Source organism: Hippocampus guttulatus, unplaced genomic scaffold (genome assembly GCF_054856545.1).
Source record: "Hippocampus guttulatus isolate MCC_2025c unplaced genomic scaffold, RoL_Hgut_1.0 HiC_scaffold_29, whole genome shotgun sequence".
Lineage (NCBI taxonomy): Eukaryota > Metazoa > Chordata > Actinopteri > Syngnathiformes > Syngnathidae > Hippocampus > Hippocampus guttulatus.
This window is the reverse complement of record NW_028233888.1, coordinates 455,001-462,500: the sequence shown is the minus strand read 5'-3', so window position 1 is coordinate 462,500 and position 7,500 is coordinate 455,001.

Sequence of the window (7,500 nt, the reverse complement as noted above, 5' to 3'; positions counted from 1 at the left end):
GTGCCCGGGAAAAGGGCCTCCTTGCAGGCGTGAGAGTTTAATAATAGCGGGCCGGCTCTGCGAGCGTGCGTGCCCGGGAAAAGGGCCTCTTGGCCGGCCTGAGCGTTTAATAATAGCGGGCCGGCTCATCGAGCGTGCGTGCCCGGGAAAAGGGCCTCTTGGCCGGCCTGAGCGTTTAATAATAGCGGGCCGGCCCCGCGAGCGTGCGTGCCCGGGAAAAAGGCCTCCTTGCAGGCGTGAGAGTTTAATAATAGCGGGCCGGCTCATCGAGCGTGCGTGCCCGGGAAAAGGGCCTCCTTGCAGGCGTGAGAGTTTAATAATAGCGGGCCGGCTCGGCGAGCGTGCGTGCCCGGGAAAAGGGCCTCTTGGCCGGCGTGAGAGTTTAATAATAGCGGGCCGGCCCCGCGAGCGTGCGTGCCCGGGAAAAAGGCCTCCTTGCAGGGGTGAGAGTTTAATAATAGCGGGCCGGCCCGGCGAGCGTGCGTGCCCGGGAAAAAGGCCTCCTTGCAGGCGTGAGCGTTTAATAATAGCGGACCGGCTCTGCGAGCGTGCGTGCCCGGGAAAAGGGCCTCTTGGCCGGCCTGAGCGTTTAATAATAGCGGGCCGGCCCGGCGAGCGTGCGTGCCCGGGAAAAAGGCCTCTTGGCCGGCTTGGGGGATTGAAAAAAAATCCCCCATTCATTTTCAACGGGAGGGGTCGGCGGTACCGCTTGGTGTCCGCCAGACGGCGGTGTGGTAGGCAAATGGCGGGCCTGCACGGCGAGCGTGCGTGCCCGGGAAAAAGGCCTCCTTGCAGGCGTGAGAGTTTAATAATAGCGGGCCGGCCCGGAGAGCGTGCGTGCCCGGGAAAAAGGCCTCTTGGCCGGCGTGAGAGTTTAATAATAGCGGGCCGGCTCATCGAGCGTGCGTGCCCGGGAAAAGGGCCTCCTTGCAGGCGTGAGAGTTTAATAATAGCGGGCCGGCTCTGCGAGCGTGCGTGCCCGGGAAAAGGGCCTCTTGGCCGGCCTGAGCGTTTAATAATAGCGGGCCGGCTCATCGAGCGTGCGTGCCCGGGAAAAGGGCCTCTTGGCCGGCCTGAGCGTTTAATAATAGCGGGCCGGCCCCGCGAGCGTGCGTGCCCGGGAAAAAGGCCTCCTTGCAGGCGTGAGAGTTTAATAATAGCGGGCCGGCTCATCGAGCGTGCGTGCCCGGGAAAAAGGCCTCCTTGCAGGCGTAAGAGTTTAATAATAGCGGGCCGGCTCATCGAGCGTGCGTGCCCGGGAAAAGGGCCTCCTTGCAGGCGTGAGAGTTTAATAATAGCGGGCCGGCTCTGCGAGCGTGCGTGCCCGGGAAAAGGGCCTCTTGGCCGGCCTGAGCGTTTAATAATAGCGGGCCGGCTCATCGAGCGTGCGTGCCCGGGAAAAGGGCCTCTTGGCCGGCCTGAGCGTTTAATAATAGCGGGCCGGCCCCGCGAGCGTGCGTGCCCGGGAAAAAGGCCTCCTTGCAGGCGTGAGAGTTTAATAATAGCGGGCCGGCTCATCGAGCGTGCGTGCCCGGGAAAAGGGCCTCCTTGCAGGCGTGAGAGTTTAATAATAGCGGGCCGGCTCGGCGAGCGTGCGTGCCCGGGAAAAGGGCCTCTTGGCCGGCGTGAGAGTTTAATAATAGCGGGCCGGCCCCGCGAGCGTGCGTGCCCGGGAAAAAGGCCTCCTTGCAGGGGTGAGAGTTTAATAATAGCGGGCCGGCCCGGCGAGCGTGCGTGCCCGGGAAAAAGGCCTCCTTGCAGGCGTGAGCGTTTAATAATAGCGGACCGGCTCTGCGAGCGTGCGTGCCCGGGAAAAGGGCCTCTTGGCCGGCCTGAGCGTTTAATAATAGCGGGCCGGCCCGGCGAGCGTGCGTGCCCGGGAAAAAGGCCTCTTGGCCGGCTTGGGGGATTGAAAAAAAATCCCCCATTCATTTTCAACGGGAGGGGTCGGCGGTACCGCTTGGTGTCCGCCAGACGGCGGTGTGGTAGGCAAATGGCGGGCCTGCACGGCGAGCGTGCGTGCCCGGGAAAAAGGCCTCCTTGCAGGCGTGAGAGTTTAATAATAGCGGGCCGGCCCGGAGAGCGTGCGTGCCCGGGAAAAAGGCCTCTTGGCCGGCGTGAGAGTTTAATAATAGCGGGCCGGCCCGGCGAGCGTGCGTGCCCGGGAAAAAGGCCTCCTTGCAGGCGTGAGCGTTTAATAATAGCGGGCCGGCTCATCGAGCGTGCGTGCCCGGGAAAAGGGCCTCTTGGCCGGCGTGAGAGTTTAATAATAGCGGGCCGGCTCATCGAGCGTGCGTGCCCGGGAAAAAGGCCTCTTGGCCGGCTTGGGGGATTGAAAAAAAAATCCCCCATTCATTTTCAACGGGAGGGGTCGGCGGTACCGCTTGGTGTCCGCCAGACGGCGGTGTGGTAGGCAAATGGCGGGCCTGCACGGCGAGCGTGCGTGCCCGGGAAAAAGGCCTCCTGGCCGGCGTGAGAGTTTAATAATAGCGGGCCGGCTCTGCGAGCGTGCGTGCCCGGGAAAAAGGCCTCCTTGCAGGCGTGAGAGTTTAATAATAGCGGGCCGGCTCGGCGAGCGTGCGTGCCCGGGAAAAAGGCCTCCTTGCAGGCGTAAGAGTTTAATAATAGCGGGCCGGCTCATCGAGCGTGCGTGCCCGGGAAAAAGGCCTCTTGGCCGGCGTGAGAGTTTAATAATAGCGGGCCGGCCCGGCGAGCGTGCGTGCCCGGGAAAAAGGCCTCCTTGCAGGCGTGAGCGTTTAATAATAGCGGGCCGGCTCATCGAGCGTGCGTGCCCGGGAAAAGGGCCTCTTGGCCGGCTTGGGGGATTGAAAAAAAATCCCCCATTCATTTTCAACGGGAGGGGTCGGCGGTACCGCTTGGTGTCCGCCAGACGGCGGTGTGGTAGGCAAATGGCGGGCCTGCACGGCGAGCGTGCGTGCCCGGGAAAAATGCCTCCTGGCCGGCGTGAGAGTTTAATAATAGCGGGCCGGCTCGGCGAGCGTGCGTGCCCGGGAAAAAGGCCTCTTGGCCGGCGTGAGAGTTTAATAATAGCGGGCCGGCTCGGCGAGCGTGCGTGCCCGGGAAAAGGGCCTCTTGGCCGGCGTGAGAGTTTAATAATAGCGGGCCGGCTCATCGAGCGTGCGTGCCCGGGAAAAGGGCCTCTTGGCCGGCGTGAGAGTTTAATAATAGCGGGCCGGCCCGGCGAGCGTGCGTGCCCGGGAAAAAGGCCTCCTTGCAGGCGTGAGAGTTTAATAATAGCGGGCCGGCTCCGCGAGCGTGCGTGGCCGGGAAAAAGGCCTCTTGGCCGGCGTGAGAGTTTAATAATAGCGGGCCGGCTCATCGAGCGTGCGTGCCCGGGAAAAGGGCCTCTTGGCCGGCGTGAGAGTTTAATAATAGCGGGCCGGCTCATCGAGCGTGCGTGCCCGGGAAAAGGGCCTCTTGGCCGGCGTGAGAGTTTAATAATAGCGGGCCGGCTCATCGAGCGTGCGTGCCCGGGAAAAGGGCCTCTTGGCCGGCGTGAGAGTTTAATAATAGCGGGCCGGCCCGGCGAGCGTGCGTGCCCGGGAAAAAGGCCTCCTTGCAGGCGTGAGAGTTTAATAATAGCGGGCCGGCCCGGCGAGCGTGCGTGCCCGGGAAAAAGGCCTCCTTGCAGGCGTGAGAGTTTAATAATAGCGGGCCGGCTCGGCGAGCGTGCGTGCCCGGGAAAAGGGCCTCTTGGCCGGCGTGAGAGTTTAATAATAGCGGGCCGGCTCATCGAGCGTGCGTGCCCGGGAAAAGGGCCTCTTGGCCGGCGTGAGAGTTTAATAATAGCGGGCCGGCCCGGCGAGCGTGCGTGCCCGGGAAAAAGGCCTCCTTGCAGGCGTGAGAGTTTAATAATAGCGGGCCGGCTCCGCGAGCGTGCGTGGCCGGGAAAAAGGCCTCTTGGCCGGCGTGAGAGTTTAATAATAGCGGGCCGGCTCATCGAGCGTGCGTGCCCGGGAAAAGGGCCTCTTGGCCGGCGTGAGAGTTTAATAATAGCGGGCCGGCTCATCGAGCGTGCGTGCCCGGGAAAAGGGCCTCTTGGCCGGCGTGAGAGTTTAATAATAGCGGGCCGGCCCGGCGAGCGTGCGTGCCCGGGAAAAAGGCCTCCTTGCAGGCGTGAGAGTTTAATAATAGCGGGCCGGCCCGGCGAGCGTGCGTGCCCGGGAAAAAGGCCTCCTTGCAGGCGTGAGAGTTTAATAATAGCGGGCCGGCCCGGCGAGCGTGCGTGCCCGGGAAAAAGGCCTCCTTGCAGGCGTGAGAGTTTAATAATAGCGGGCCGGCCCGGCGAGCGTGCGTGCCCGGGAAAAAGGCCTCCTTGCAGGCGTGAGAGTTTAATAATAGCGGGCCGGCCCGGCGAGCGTGCGTGCCCGGGAAAAAGGCCTCCTTGCAGGCGTGAGAGTTTAATAATAGCGGGCCGGCTCCGCGAGCGTGCGTGCCCGGGAAAAAGGCCTCCTTGCAGGCGTGAGAGTTTAATAATAGCGGGCCGGCTCCGCGAGCGTGCGTGCCCGGGAAAAAGGCCTCCTTGCAGGCGTGAGAGTTTAATAATAGCGGGCCGGCTCCGCGAGCGTGCGTGCCCGGGAAAAAGGCCTCCTTGCAGGCGTGAGAGTTTAATAATAGCGGGCCGGCTCCGCGAGCGTGCGTGCCCGGGAAAAAGGCCTCCTTGCAGGCGTGAGAGTTCAATAATAGCGGGCCGGCCCGGCGAGCGTGCGTGCCCGGGAAAAAGGCCTCCTTGCAGGCGTGAGAGTTTAATAATAGCGGGCCGGCCCGGCGAGCGTGCGTGCCCGGGAAAAAGGCCTCTTGGCCGGCGTGAGAGTTTAATAATAGCGGGCCGGCCCCGCGAGCGTGCGTGCCCGGGAAAAAGGCCTCCTTGCAGGGGTGAGAGTTTAATAATAGCGGGCCGGCCCGGCGAGCGTGCGTGCCCGGGAAAAAGGCCTCTTGGCCGGCGTGGGAGATTGAAAAAATTCCCCCATTCATTTTCAATGGCGGGGGTACCAGGGGTAGAGCTGGGGGTACCAGGGGTAAAGAGCGGGCCGGCCCGGCGTGCGAGTTTGGCCGGAAAAGAGGCCTCTTGGTCGGATTGGGAGATTGAAAAAATTCCCCCATTCATTTTCAATGGCGGGGGTACCAGGGGTAGAGCTGGGGGTACCAGGGGTAAAGAGCGGGCCGGCCCGGCGTGCGAGTTTGGCCGGAAAAGAGGCCTCTTGGTCGGATTGGGAGATTGAAAAAATTCCCCCATTCATTTTCAATGGCGGGGGTACCAGGGGTAGAGCTGGGGGTACCAGGGGTAAAGAGCGGGCCGGCCCGGCGTGCGAGTGTGGCCGGGAAAGAGCCCTCCTGGCCGGCCTGGGAGATTGAAAAAAATTCCCCCATTCATTTTCAATGGCGGGGGTACCAGGGGTAAAGAGCGGGCCGGCCCAGCGTGCGAGTTTGGCCGGGAAAGGGGCCTCCTGGCCGGCCTGGGGGATTAAAAAAATTCCCCCATTCATTTTCAATGGCGGGGGTACCAGGGGTAGCAGTACCGATTTTGGTCGTTAGGGGCGCTGTAGTAGGTAAACCAGATATGCGGAGTTAGGGGGTCAAGAAGGCGAAAGGCTTAGAAAGTGACCGTTCACCAAAATACTTTCCGAAACGTATATAGGGGGGCATGTGTCGGACGAGTCACCATGCTTTCTCGATGCTGGAGGTACCAGGGGCACAAAGTTGGCCGGGAAAGATGCCTCTTAGGCGGATTGAAAGCATGAGAAAATGCCCCCCATTCATTTTCAATGGCGGAGAGCGGGCCGGCCCCGCAGCCGAGTGTGGCCGGCGGAGAGGCGTCTCGGTCGGATGAATGAAGCGTGGAGCCGGCCTCTGACGGCGGAGCTCCGCACTTTCGAATATTTTCTATCTCCCCCTCCGGGCGGTCGACGGCAGTTGGGAAGGCCGCCCGAGAGGCGCCCGGGGCGGATACCTCGGGCGAAAAGCCGGCCTCTGACGGCGGAGCTCCGCACTTTCGAATATTTTCTATTTCCCCCTCCGGGCGGTCGACGGCAGTTGGGAAGGCCGCCCGAGAGGCGCCCGGGGCGGATACCTCGGGCGAAAAGCCGGCCTCTGACGGCGGAGCTCCGCACTTTCGAATATTTTCTATCTCCCCCTCCGGGCGGCCGACGGCAGTTGGGAAGGCCGCCCGAGAGGCGCCCGGGGCGGATACCTCGGGCGAAAAGCCGGCCTCTGACGGCGGAGCTCCGCACTTTCGAATATTTTCTATTTCCCCCTCCGGGCGGCCGACGGCAGTTGGGAAGGCCGCCCGAGAGGCGCCCGGGGCGGATACCTCGGGCGAAAAGCCGGCCTCTGACGGCGGAGCTCCGCACTTTCGAATATTTTCTATTTCCCCCTCCGGGCGGCCGACGGCAGTTGGGAAGGCCGCCCGAGAGGCGCCCGGGGCGGATACCTCGGGCGAAAAGCCGGCCTCTGACGGCGGAGCTCCGCACTTTCGAATATTTTCTATTTCCCCCTCCGGGCGGCCGACGGCAGTTGGGAAGGCCGCCCGAGAGGCGCCCGGGGCGGATACCTCGGGCGAAAAGCCGGCCTCTGACGGCGGAGCTCCGCACTTTCGAATATTTTCTATTTCCCCCTCCGGGCGGCCGACGGCAGTTGGGAAGGCCGCCCGAGAGGCGCCCCGGGGCGGATACCTCGGGCGAAAAGCCGGCCTCTGACGGCGGAGCTCCGCACTTTCGAATATTTTCAATTTCCCCCTCCGGGCGGCCGACGGCAGTTGGGAAGGTCGCCCGAGAGGCGCCCCGGGGCGGATACCCCGGGCGAAAAGCCGGCCTCTGACGGCGGAGCTCCGCACTTTCGAATATTTTCTATTTCCCCCTCCGGGCGGCTGACGGCAGGTGGGAAGGCCGCCCATTCATTTTCAATGGCGGAGGTACCAGGGGTGCCGCTGAGGGTACCAGGGGTGCCGCTGAGGGTACCAGGGGTGCAGCTGAGGGTACCAGGGGTGCCGCTGAGGGTACCAGGGGTGCCGCTGAGGGTACCAGGGGTACGGCTGAGGGTACCAGGGGTGCCGCTGAGGGTACCAGGGGTGCCGCTGAGGGTACCAGGGGTGCCGCTGAGGGTACCAGGGGTGCCGCTGAGGGTACCAGGGGTTCGGCTGAGGGTACCAGGGGTACGGCTGAGGGTACCAGGGGTGCCGCTGAGGGTACCAGGGGTGCCGCTGAGGGTACCAGGGGTGCGGCTGAGGGTACCAGGGGTAAGGCTGAGGGTACCAGGGGTGCCGCTGAGGGTACCAGGGGTGCGGCTGAGGGTACCAGGGGTAAGGCTGAGGGTACCAGGGGTAAGGCTGAGGGTACCAGGGGTAAGGCTGAGGGTACCAGGGGTACGGCTGGAGGTACCAGGGGTAAGGCTGGAGGTACCAGGGGTAAGGCTGGAGGTACCAGGGGTAAGGCTGGAGGTACCAGGGGTAAGGCTGGAGGTACCAGGGGTTAGGCTGGAGGT